This window comes from Suricata suricatta, chromosome 12 (assembly GCF_006229205.1).
Source record: "Suricata suricatta isolate VVHF042 chromosome 12, meerkat_22Aug2017_6uvM2_HiC, whole genome shotgun sequence".
Lineage (NCBI taxonomy): Eukaryota > Metazoa > Chordata > Mammalia > Carnivora > Herpestidae > Suricata > Suricata suricatta.
This window is the reverse complement of record NC_043711.1, coordinates 39650768-39664014: the sequence shown is the minus strand read 5'-3', so window position 1 is coordinate 39664014 and position 13247 is coordinate 39650768. Positions and strand designations below refer to the sequence as shown.

General features: G+C 41.4%; 1 protein-coding gene across 1 annotated transcript in view; it reads right to left on the bottom strand.

The window, feature by feature from the left end:
- Positions 1 to 13247, bottom strand: part of SUMF1 (sulfatase modifying factor 1) — a 96104-nt gene that overhangs the window by 26151 nt on the left and 56706 nt on the right. The window lies entirely within an intron of this gene.

The window sequence follows — 13247 nt, the reverse complement described above, 5'->3', positions numbered from 1 at the left end:
TATACCTTTCTTCCCAGTCATGGTAGAAGACAAGATAAACATTTGGTCTTTGTCCCTGGTTCCCAGCAAACAGCTCCTAAAACCCTTAGAATTCCTAAGTGATGAAAGAGAAAAAAATTTCTTCTGTAAGATAATGAGATGTTTCATTAGGGACAGGAGCTGGGTGTAGCTACCTTCAGGATAAGGCCTGATTGCCAGAAAGACTAACCCCTTAGCGGGGCTGGAACTTCTGGGCCCCTTCCTGACCTCCGGTGGGGGGGGGGGGGAAGCTGGACATTGGGTTCACTCACCAATGACCAGAGATTTGATCAATCACGTTTACTTAATTAAAACCTCTAAACAGTAGGGTTCAGACAGCTGGATCAATACATGGATGTGCTAGGAAGGTGGCATGCCTGGAAGGGCATGGAAGCTTGTGTCACTCCTCTTCCTTACCTTTCCCAATGCATCCCTTCTATCTGGCTATTCCTGACCTGCATCCTTTATAATTAACAAATAATCCTAAGTAAAATAGCTTCTTAAGTTCTGTGAGCTATTCTGGTAAATTACCAAGCCTGAGGAGATCATGAGAACCCCCATGTTTGTAGTTTGCTGGGCAGATGCATGGCAACATGGTGATCTTGTTGCAACTGGCATCTGAAATCTGAGACCTTGATCTGTAGTGTCTAACACTAACTCCATAAAATAATAAGGCCTGGGCTTCAGACGGATTACAAGCAGGAAGTATCAGTGAGAAAACTGTTGAGACCCCACAGGATGAGCCAGGGCAGGAGGCATGACAAGGGAGCCCCCACACAGGCCAGGAAGGTGAGGGATCTCACCCGTGTCTACTCCGGGCTCTGTCACTTTACTACTGACCTGAGTTTCCTCACTCGTGAAAAACACGTGCTGTACCAGAAACCTTACAAGGTCCTTCCTTCGTGACCATTTAACACAAGTTAGTGGACACATCCCCAGATTTTTCCACATTAAAGTTTCTTCATCCCAAATCACTTCACTTCCTGCTGGGATCCTTTCCACTAATTCTTGCCAAGATGGGAGATAAGCAGTAAGTAACACAATTTTCTCTCAGGTGCCTTATTAACCTTTGTTTGTTTAATACACATGACCTAAAACTTACCATTTCAACCATTTTTAAGTACAAGTTGATCCTTCAACAAAGTGGGTGTGAATTCTACAGGTCCACTCATAAGTGGATTTTTTTCAATAAATACACTATAGTCTTATATATGTGGTTTCTGATTTCAGTTCATCCTAAACAATGCATGGTATATGGTGGTATAATTCCAAAGTACAGTACTTCCGGGTCGACTAACCAAGCCACCAACATCACAGGGTAGAGACTACATTGGCAGAAAGGTTCGCTCCAGACTCGAATCACTTCCATCTCTCAGAATAATGTTATACACCTCTTCAGTCCTACTTGCAAAGTTAGACATGGCTTTAAGCATCGCTTGAAGTGAGAAACAAAGTTTTATCCTTCCTAAGGATTCCATTGATCACACTCTCTTACTCTCACAGCTTTCTATGTCCTTCAGCGAAAACTCATTAGCAAGTTACGAATAGAATATAAGCAATTAACTTCTACCAAATGGTATTTAGAGATAAACATTATTTTCGAAGACTGCTCGTAGGCTTCCATGTTTTTATTTTTGACATTTTGAAAGTGGACAAGTGCTAAGGGCCCAATTCTATGAGCTCTGCTGCTCCATTAGAAGCAGTGTGTACTTCCTTTAGTGAGTATAAACTAAAGACTGTCCACAGAAAGAAGTGTTATTTATAACTGCACGCTACCAGATGGCTTATCTCCTTACCAGATCCCTAAAAAAAAAGTCTAGAATAAATGTCTTCGATGGATTTGATTTCAGAGCGAGGTATCAGTTCATAGCTTGCTAACTTACTGTATTGAAACTGTCATTACACATGAAACATAGTGGTCATAATTAGATTTATCAATTGCTTACTATATAACAGCCATCACGTTAAAATTTTTCTTCCCATTATCTTACTGAAACTACACGGGTGCTCCTATTTCCTTACCAGTGAGGAAGCTTTGTGACTTACCCTAGGCTATTCAGCGAGTAGTGGGCTGAGCTAGGAAACCAGGCCCAACTCTAAAAATGCATGCTCTTAACCATCCTGTTATACTTCTTCCATAAGTACAAGTAAATATATATGTATATATATGTGCATTGTATATACAGATATAAAATTAGGCGACTTTGCTTGATTCTTTAACATCTGCAAGCTCCATGAAGGCAAGGGATTTGTCTGTTGGATGCCAAGAGTCCAGCACATGAGTGTGGTATTGAGTGGGCAGCCAATTTTCCTGAATGAATAAAAGTATAGACTTACATAGAAATAATAGGTGTAGATATGTATATGCCTATATTATAAACGTGCCTACATAGCCACATGGAAAAAAAACACCCCAGAATATCCTGGCAAAAAAGATGATTTAACTGTTCTATTTTTCTCTTCTCAATAACATGGTTTTATTTCCAGATCTTTAGGGAGAGAACAAATGAGTCACACTATGGCATAGGGAGTCATGGAAGGTAAAGCTATAGAAATAGGAAATGACACTATACTACTTGGCAATTAATTAACAAGTCAAATGTTAGGTACAAAAGCCAATTTGTCAGATCAATAATTTTTAAAAATAATTTCGTGGAAATAACAGATTAGGAATGTAAGGACAGAAAACTGATTTTAAAATCTCAAGATATAAAGTATGAGAGGCATAATTCACTGCCTCTCCCTTGCTTTTGGAAGAAGCCACTGCGTGACACAGCAAGTCACATCTCTCAAATTATCTTTCATATTTATAATACTTCTTGAGATTCCTGACTTAATGTATGCAGTTTGTGATAAAATACTACAAGGAAGTAAGCAGCCTTTCGTGTTTTGTTTTTCAAATAACATCTGGAGTCTGGTAAACACTGTACAAGTCTCAACATCAGAAGACCTGGGACGTGATCCTGACTCTGAAAATCAAATTCAAAATCTGGGGCAAAGTCAACACCTCTCTCCATTCCATAAATTCTCATAAGAAATGAATCTAAGAACCACATTCCTCTTTTTACGCAAGCAGGAATATTTTGAGGATATGAAAAATAAAGGGAGAGAGACACAGAAAGAGGGAAAGCTCTTTGGGCTCTTCAGGGGGAAAGAAAACCTCTATAAATGTTAAGAATAAGCACTTTGACTTGACTCTTCCTGAAAGCACTAGGTAACCCAGGGTAAAGTCAGGAAGATCACACCGGGATGCAGGGTCTGAGGCTTATCTCTTCTGGAACCCAAACCACACTTCATACTAATAGTCTAGAAAGCTGATGTGGGGAAGGGCTTGGGGACTGTCTTCAAGCTGACAGACTGCACTGTTTCTTCCCAAACACTTGGTAATGATTCTGATAGAGAAGTGGCATGGGAAAATGGTTTATGGACTGTTGTACATGAAAAAGTATAAAGAGAATTATTCTGTGTGCTAGAAAATACACATAAGTGAAGTTAACTTTTGTTGACTGTCAAGTGTGATGAGATAGAGTTCTTAATTGAAATTGTTAAGCCTAAGTTAGGAGCTAAGATACTGAGGAGCTATTGGGAGATTCATGGTAAAACCAAGAAGAAAACTGTCCAGGGGAGCCCACGTACGCAGAAGATGAAAAGGGAAGCCCACCCCGTGGAAGACAGGATGCCAAGCCTGGCTGAGAGGGTCTGGTCCTGGAGGTAGTGTGTAAGCTTCTGGCTGTTAATTCATACTGCAAAGCACACCAAGACAAGAGATTCAAACCTCAGCAAGTGACCTGCAATGCAGACCTACTCCCACCTAGAATTTCATGAACACCCCTTGCTAGCCAGAAAAGCTGCTCAGATCTGATCTTTCCACTTTGGACCTAAATAAATAAGGGAGCCTTTGCAGGCCGGACCATGCTCCTTTCTTCTTGGTCCTTTCCAGGTAAACAGAGTACATGGAAAGATAAACAACCTTTGAGAGGAAGTCAGAAACCTGGGCTTTGGTTCTAACTTCCTAAAGGTCAGTGGGGCAAAAGCTTCCTAGTATCACTGAAGGAGGGAATCATAACTAGCAATTTTGAAACCCAAACTCTGCAGGCAAGGACTATGATTTTTTTTTCCATAATATTTTATTGTCAAATTGTTTTCCATACAACACCCAGTGCTCTTCCCCTCAAGTGCCCTCCACCATCACCACCACCTGTCTTGTTATTTCTGAGAGAGAACATGCATGCAAGCGGGGAAGGGCAGAGAGAGAGAGAAAGAGGATCCAAAGTGGGCTACGTGCTGTTAGCAGAGCCCAATGCAGGGCTTGAACTCACGAACTGCAAGATCATGATCTGAGTCGAAGTCTGACGCTTAATCAACTGAGCCACCCAGGCACCCCAATGACTGTGATGTTTATGCCTGCCTCTAGCACACGGCACATGCTCATTAAATGTTTTTAAATAAATGAAAGAAAAAGAACTTACTCTGTCCCAACAAAAAACAAGAGGAAGTGCTGAAGGGAACAGGATTTTCTACAAGGAAATATTCCAATGGAGACGTACCTGGAAAATAACAGCTGGCTTTAGAGTTATGAGTGCTGACTATGGGGTAGGCACAGTGTTGATTGTCTTTCTAATCGCTTTTTTATCCTGAGAACAACCCAGTATCCTTATGTGTTGTTGTTAGTCCCATTTTATAGATGAGGAAACAGAATCAAAAGATGCCATCCTCTTTCCACGAGGCCACCATGCCAACAAGTGGCAGAACAAGGATGTGGACCTAGGTTCGAATCATTTTAAAACCAGTTCTCTTAACCAAGTTACTGCTAGCCACTTCACCCATTATGGCCTACTCTCTAAGCCAGCACCAGACGCTGGGGCGGTTGCCCAGATTTACTGTGCACTCCAGGAATCAATCACTCGCTACACTGCTAGCAAAATGTACAGATGAAGCAGTAAGCCAGACAAGGGCGAGAAGACTCACCTAAGGCCCCATGACATTTGAAAGCTAAATTTCAGATGAAACCCAGGCTACTGACCTCTGTTTTCATCATATAACAATGTTTCTGTTATTCAGCGCAGCAGGACAAACCTGACTAAGGATGGCAAATAGTCACATTAACAACCTCTTCACTCTTCCATTTAATCTTTCTGTTATGACCCCAATCCATTATGCTGACCTTCTGTCCTTCCAATCGTAGAGCACATGGCTTTCCTTCCCAGGAGTGCCATACACTGTGAAAAAGATAGCTTATAAAAGCCCTCTTACTGAGCACACCAAGCTAAGAGCAACAACTTACAAGTCATTCTCCAAAGCCCCTTGTTGGTTTGCTAACAAATTCTTTAAACAGCACTCATGCTTCCATAAGGATGGAAAAATATGTTATGGCAAAACTAAAAAAAACAAGCACACACAGACACAGGCATGCACACCTGCGCGCGCGCGCACACACACACACGCATGCACCTCACTATTTTTACTTTTCCTTAGAGCACGGAAAGGGCTTGATGCTTCAGGACTGAAGGGCAAGGACGGGGGAGCTGCAGCTCAGGGTACCAATGGCTGAGCACGTACTTCAAGAAAATGAAAGGAGTAGAAAAAGAGAGACAAAATTCCTTCTCTGCTTACCATGAGTTCCTCAAAAAGCTGTGCCCTGTCTTCCCTGTTTGGATGTCAAGGAACTAGCATAGGGACCCTGCCAACTACTGCCATCCTTTCACAGGGCACCTCCTCAGAGAAGCCCTTAAAGCTCCAATCAGCAGAGGACAGAGTTCATCGAGGCTCCCACCTCTACCACATCAGCAACAATTCTTACCACAGTGCCTCTTGATTAATCTGAGCACTATCCAACCTACAGGCTTCTCAACATCCAGGCCTGTCCCGTGCATCTTTGCATTCCGAAGACAGCCCTGTAACAGTAAGTGCTCAGTAAATGCAGGCTGACCCCCCCATTCGTAGGGTGCCAATGACAAAAACAGCCAAATCTGTCAATTATAAAAAGCTGGAAAAGGGGCGCCTGGGTGGCTCAGTTGGTTGAGTGTCCGGCTTCGGCTCAGGTCACGATCTCACGTTTCATGGGTTCAGGCCCTGCGTTGGGCTCTGTGCTGACAAGCTAGCTCAGAGCCTGGAGCTTGCTTTGGATTCTGAATCTCCCTCTCTCTCTGACCCTCCCCTGCTCGAGCTGCCTCTCTCTGTCTCTCAAAAATAAATAAAAAACATGAATAAAAGAAAAAAAAAGCCGGAAGAGAAAGCTACTACCATAAACAAAAGGGCTGATAGTCACAATGACTTCTATAAGCTGTCTCTCAAACTAGAAGCCCATAAAAAAAATTGAACTTGATGGAGAAGACATAGGCTCTGATTGTTTCAAAATGCAGCTATAACCATAGAGAAAATTCAAAAAAAGTTTTCCTTCAAACTATTTTAAAAAATAGTTGCATTAAAAATAGCTAAAAATAGGCAACAGTATCTGGGTGGACATAGCCTAAAATCAATATATATGGGGGAAAGGGAAGTTTTATTTGGTTGCAAGCTAACGAGGGGCCGGCAGTGAGATGCTGCCCTTCCTGTTGCTGCTACACTTTTCATGAAAATAGTAAGAGGACTCTCAGGAAAAATGCTACAGTACTAACAATGATTAAAATGAGGCGGCCACATATCATACGCTTGCGATTTGCCAAATACCGTGCTAGCAATACATTCTCTCCAACCCTCACAATTCTATGAAGTCAGAATCGTCTATCTCCACTTATAAAGGAAGCAAACTAAGTTTCAGAGTAGTTAAGTGACTTTCCCAGCATCATACAACTGGTTAAGCCAGAAGCACAGCAACAAAATTCATACCCAGTTCTATTGGATTCCACTGGCTCACCTCTTCACTGCTGAGATCTAATGAGAGGGAATGATGGAAAAGGACAGTACCAGAATTATTAGCATGGATCAGGGAACATATGGTTCACTGAATATGGTTCTAGGTGCCCCATGAGAAAAATGGACGTTCCCCCCCTACTCATGTTATTCAGAAGAATGTAATGCAGGTTGCCTTGGATTGGAAACCAAGTTATCCAAAGTGGACCTGAAGGTTGGGGATGCGTATCTAGAAAGAGAAAGAGAGACAGAGGCTGGGACTCTCTTCAGATAGTTGGAAAGCCTTTGTGTACAATACAGAGAGAAGATGTGTTCTGTGTTCTCACCAAGCACAGAATGAGGTGGAGCTTCAGGACAGAACACTCTGGTTGGCCACAGGCACCTCCCAACAGTGAGAACATCTGATAACACAAATTGCCCCAGGTGTTAGAGAGGCTGCGAGATCAGAGCTCTCAGGGGTATCAAAGAAGGGATGCCTACAGATGTAGAGGCTGAAGGTTTTCACTTCCCACTTTTAAGATCCACTGATCCTCTAAACTGAGAGAGGAGGCCATGATACATTTGAGTGTCCTGCTCTGTTTGCTCAGGAAGAGTCAACAGTTACATGAGGCTGTAAATGTACTTTTATTGTAAAGTAGAAATAAACAGTGTTCTTACGATCTTCCAAATAGCAACTAGAATTAGCATTTACTTTTTTCCAGCAAAAAGTGAGTGTTTGGATAATGTGATTGAAAATGTGTTTACAGGATCTAAATATCTCAGCCATATACATTCATGCTTATTTCTTTTTCTCAGCATTTTTGTTGTTATTGTTGGATCATCCACCTTGCTCCAGAACCACAAAGAAAAGCAGCAGTCAATAAACATTAGCTTTTTCTCCTTAGAGATTTCCATCTTCCACTTGGAAGAAAAAGACAAAATTCTTTTCCCACACATAGTCCAAAACACTGTTTTCCTCTTGGCCTGTACTAAGTGCAATGTAAACCATATTGAGTTACTAACAAGCTTAAGTCAACTTCATTAACACTTAATGCTTTTTTTCATTTTTAATACTAGGTTTCTTCTCCTTCAAATCGATTTATTCATGCCCCTAGGACATCTTCATTAAAAATATGAGAATGAAGTCCTTAGAGCAGGTAAAAGTCCTCAGTTAGTTCCTCCTCCTAGCACAACCTAGGTACCAACGACAGCTTGCTGTTGGCAATTGCTGGGTGTGGCAGGCTCAACTAAGGACGATGACATGGTATTTACCGTTTCTTGCCAGACTGAAACCAGGACAGTCGCATGCAATGGCAGAAGAGAACTAAGACACAGGCTGAGGAGGAGTCTAACATTTGTGCTGTACAAAATTCACTGATTCACACAGTGGCAGGAGACCAGAGGAGGGGTTATTGGGAAAAGAAGCAAACAAGTGTGGATTTAGAGGATGGACGAAAGTGATGTCCCAACGGCCACCATCCCAAGTCCCAAGTGCAAATATCCAATGGAAAAGAAGCTTTGGGGCAGGACTGACAAGTGTGGCACCTGCCAGTGCACTGGACATGCAGATTTCAGGTCAGAGGGAAGGCATGTGCCACCTGTAATGGGCAGGGGCTTCAAGTGTCATTCAAAACAAGAAGAGCGCAAACTCTGCAGACAAAGAGGGCTTACAGCCTCCCTGATCAATTCTATACCATGACAAAGCAGCCTTGCAAAACAGAATACATTTCCAAAAATGTCTGGAGCTATACAATCTAAATGAGCAATCAAATTATAGGCCGACAAAAACAAAACAAACTCAATCTCTGGCTAATAGAATTTGGCAAGCAGCCGGGATTCATTCAAAGAAGGAAAGTTTTTGGAAAACTTTATTCCCACTGGACTTGAATGAACCACAAAGCACTAGCAAGTTTCTCATTTTAAGGATGACAATGTATTATGCCAACCAACAGTAAGGAGAGGAGGAGTATTGAGCATTCATTATTTATAAGTATCACTTTCTTCCCCTCTGCTTCCAAAAGCCAGCATTCCTCATCAAATGCCTGATTGAAGCATATAAAACCCCAACTAGGTAGTCAAATCATAGTTTAAATAAAAATAATAAACAACAATGCTTTTGACATATAAAATAAATACTTTCACATGCAGCAGCATCTCATTTAACTTCACAACAACTTTATGATCAAAGTATAATTATTCCCAATTTGTAGATAAGGAAAGTTAAGATATTCTATGTTAGGGGCACCTGGGTGCATCATTCAGTTAAGCGTCTGACTCCTGTTTTGGGCTTAGGTCATGATCTCATGGTTCGTGAGTGTAAGCCCAGTGTTGGGCTCTGCACTGACATTAGAGAGTCAGCTTGGGATTCTATGTCTCCCTTTCTCTGCACGCCCCCACCCCCACCCAATCACAGTGTCTCTCTCTAAAAATAAATAAACTTTAAAAAACAGGATACTCTAAGTTTAGAGGAATTCCTTTAATATTAAGTGGCAGAGCTATAATCCAAGTTACTTTGACTAACTATAAGACTGGAGTTCTTTTCCTCAGGAAAAAAGCTGCCCAAATAAAACCATATACCTCAAAGTTAGAGTGGAAAAGATATCATAGATCACACCACCCTCTCACACGATCAGTGAACAAGTCAGCATGGTACGTGGGTAGTGTGAGTGAGTATGCAGGTGCCGGAAATTAGGGTGCTATATAAGCCTCACACATTCTTTTACTGAAAGTACTACATACTGCCACAGATTAATATGTGCCTTGGGGTGAGGTAACTGAAAAGGAAAAACAATGACCTTTTTTTAAATTTGGTTAAAAAGAAATAGTAGCAGCAATGGTTATACTTTGGATTGTATCTGTGTGGGAAGGGGTGATGCCATCTTAAGCAGCTCCAGAAGACAGACAGACAGACAGACAGACAGACACACACACACACACACACACACACACACACACTCCACATAACCTTCTACCAGCTAAGACCAAACCAACCCTCACTTCATATGGTCAAATACCTCAGCCTCTCCCAGAATTTTGTGTACAAAGCACACAAGATGTTTCTACCACCTGCTTCTGCCATAAATGATTGCCCAATAAAATAAGCACTAATGATTAACTTTTGCACCCTGGAAGTCACTAAATGAGAAAAAGATATTCCCTGAATAGCCTTTGCATACAGAACACTGACTTTTCTAGAACTCCCCAAAGAAGCTTTAAAATGATTTGCCATTATGAGCTGGTCTTGGAGCTAACATATATTCATGACATGGAAGAGGTCAGTTCCTGAGATGAAATGTTTACTAATCACATAGGTATTTCGGTTCAAAACTCTCTCTGAAAATGTCTGTTTCCAAACAACCTTTGCTTTTGGAACACCTGAAATATGAATAGCGGTCACACTTCCTCAGATCTAGGTCTCTGGAACTGCCTTTGTTATAGGACAAACTATTGTGCACCACAGTGTTTGCTAGGCCCTGGAGATACACAGGCCAATAGGGAAAGAAGGCAAATAAAGACCTCAGTGAGAAATAGGAGTTTTAACCAAACCAGATGAAAACTACTATAATTGTGAGGAACCACAGGGCTCAAATTCCTGAGAAAAGGGAAGCTCAGAGATGAGCCTTTCCCAATCTTAGTTTCACCTAGAGTCTGTGGATTCACAAAGGCAACAGCTATTAGGCTGAGAAGCTGAACAGAACTTTCAGTAGACTCATGGCCTACAGGAACAAAAAACTGGATTTCAGGACCCTTTGAGGAAGAGGAGCCATAGTAAAACCCCTGACTTTTAGTTGGCATCCTAAAAACTACACCCAAACTGGCCTCACAGGGACTGAAGCGGGACTGGAGTGCAGCTTCAACACATCTCACTTCCCTTTTTTTGTTAATGTTTATCTATTTTGAGAGAGAGAGAGAGAGACAGAGTGCCAGCAGGGGAGAATCGGAGAGACAGGGAGACAGAGATTCTGAAGCAGGCTCCAGGCTCTGAGCTGTCAGCACAGAGCCTGACACTGGGGTCGAACTCCCAAACCATGAGATCACGACCTGAGCTGAAGTAGGACGCTTAACTGACTGAGCCAACCAGGGGCCCCAATATATCTCAATTCCTGGTTGGAATTAGCTCATCTGAAATAGAATTTACAGAGGCAAAGGTAAATCCTCTCTAGAGAAAGATCACACTATCCAGATCTCCAATAATATCTATAATTTTTCATATATGTTGTCTGGTACTCAGTCAAAAATAACCAGGTATATGAGAAAACAAGAGTGACCAAAACCCAACAATGACAACAGAAGCAGGTCGACAGAGTGGCTAGAGACTAGAGTTATCAGACACAGACTTTAACATAGGATGACTAAAAACCACAGTGAGATCACACTATACATTGACTAGAATAGTTTAAATTAAAAATATTAACAATACCTTGTATTAACTTGGAGTACAGTTTTTGTCCTTTTCCTCTGGTTAAAAGAAATATCGTAAATACAGTAAACTGTTAATATATGTTAAGTGGTAGGCATCTAGTATACTATTTTCTATACCTTTCTGAATTTTTGTTAAATTTTATAATTAAATGTTTGAAGAAGTAAAAAAGATGGCTAGGAAGAGATCAGCAAGGATTAAATTATTTTAGCCTTCAGAAGTTGTGTTCAAGAGTCTGTACTTTAGACAAGAAGAAGCCACTGAATGGTTTTTTTTTTTTAACATTTATTTATTTTTGAGACACAGAGAGAGATAGATCATGAGCAGGGGAGGGGCAGAGAGAGGGACACACAGAATCGTAAGCAGGCTCCAAGCTCTGAGCTAGCTGTCAGCACAGAGCCCAATGTGGGGCTCGAACCCACGAACCGTGAGATAACCTGAGGTGAAGTCAGGCACTTAACCAAATGAGCCACCCAGGCGCCCCACCACTGAAGGGTTTTAAACAGAGGAGTGACTCCATTAAATCTGTTCTCTATAGAGGTCATACTGTAGCTGTACTGTGCAGAGAGATGGAAGGCAGGGGCCCAGCAGGGAGGTAACCCGGATACAGTACCCCGGATGGGAGATGCCAATGGTACCGGAAATGAAGGAAGTTGTAAAGATTTGAATGATGGAGTCTGAGTGCTCTAGGAAGTTGGGGTTTAATTCTCTTGTGAACAAGAGAAATCTAAAATTAGAAGAATTTATAAAGCAAGGACAACATCTAAGATAGAGCCCAGGACTGGTGAAAACAACAGAAATGTGAAATTTTCTGTAAATCCTTAGAAGAAACACAAGCACTGAAAGCTAATAAGCACTTAGCTCGACAACAGATGGTCAGATAGATACATTCACAACTTGCCAGAATCCTGAAGCCTTGTGCAGCCCCTTCCAAACATGCAGATGCTTTTATCTGAGGGGGGAAATTCTATTTCTGATTCTGACTGCAAATGCCAAGTCACATCTTGCCAGTAGAGAATGGCGTCTCCCAACCACAAACCTACCGAGAATTTCACAACCTTATTCTCATTTTGGAGAGAAGAGTTGTCTTTGACCACTACTTCCACCAGCCCTGCCAAAAAGTACAAGGGAAATGAGTGGGGGAATGACAGCTTGTGAAGAACTCAGCTTTTTCATCTGTACCAAGAAAGTAGGTTTGTGTTTCCAGATTATTCATGAGCAGCCCACGTGTTATTCTGTGAAGAAAAATCAAGCACATCAAACAAATTTATCCTCCTATTCTAAAAAATGGCCTGAGGCACAGAGCCTGACAATTTCTTCAATTACTGGAGCTGCTCAACCCTCCACTGAGAAGAGATTGAAAAAGTAATTTTCTTTATAGTTACTCTTAGTGCCTTTTAAAAAGGTTAAGGTTTAAAACTGAGCATATTAAGTTCCCAGTCTAGCTAGTTTTGGTATAAATATATACTCTTGAGTCTAACTTATGAATGTCTAGTTTGCTGGAGACAGGATTTTTAAATGGTTCTTCACCCCGCACCCCACCAGATGTGTTCACACAACAAAAAATATACAGAGACGGTTGTTGTTGTTTTTAAAACAAGTACTTCCCAGCTACGTGCCCATGAAGTGTCTCAATTTTTGTGTATTCTTCCAGCACAGCTTGGTTTTAGAGGCAGAGTTGAATACTAGTTGCATTTAACATTCTTCCCATACCAGAGTAGGTAAAACTTAGATAAATGTGGTTGTCTTAATTCCCAAGGCAGATGATGTACTGAACTGACATACTGCAGAGTGCAGGAAATAATCACTAAATGACTCAACTTCCTGCTGCGACATTGACCAGAAAAATGCTCTTTCTCATTTTTCTTTAAACAACGCTCTTGAATCAAAAGTTCAGCCAATCAAAACTGAAACAATGAGCTGCATGATAAATACTATCTAGCAAATCTCACTGGTTATTACTAAAAACATTAATGAA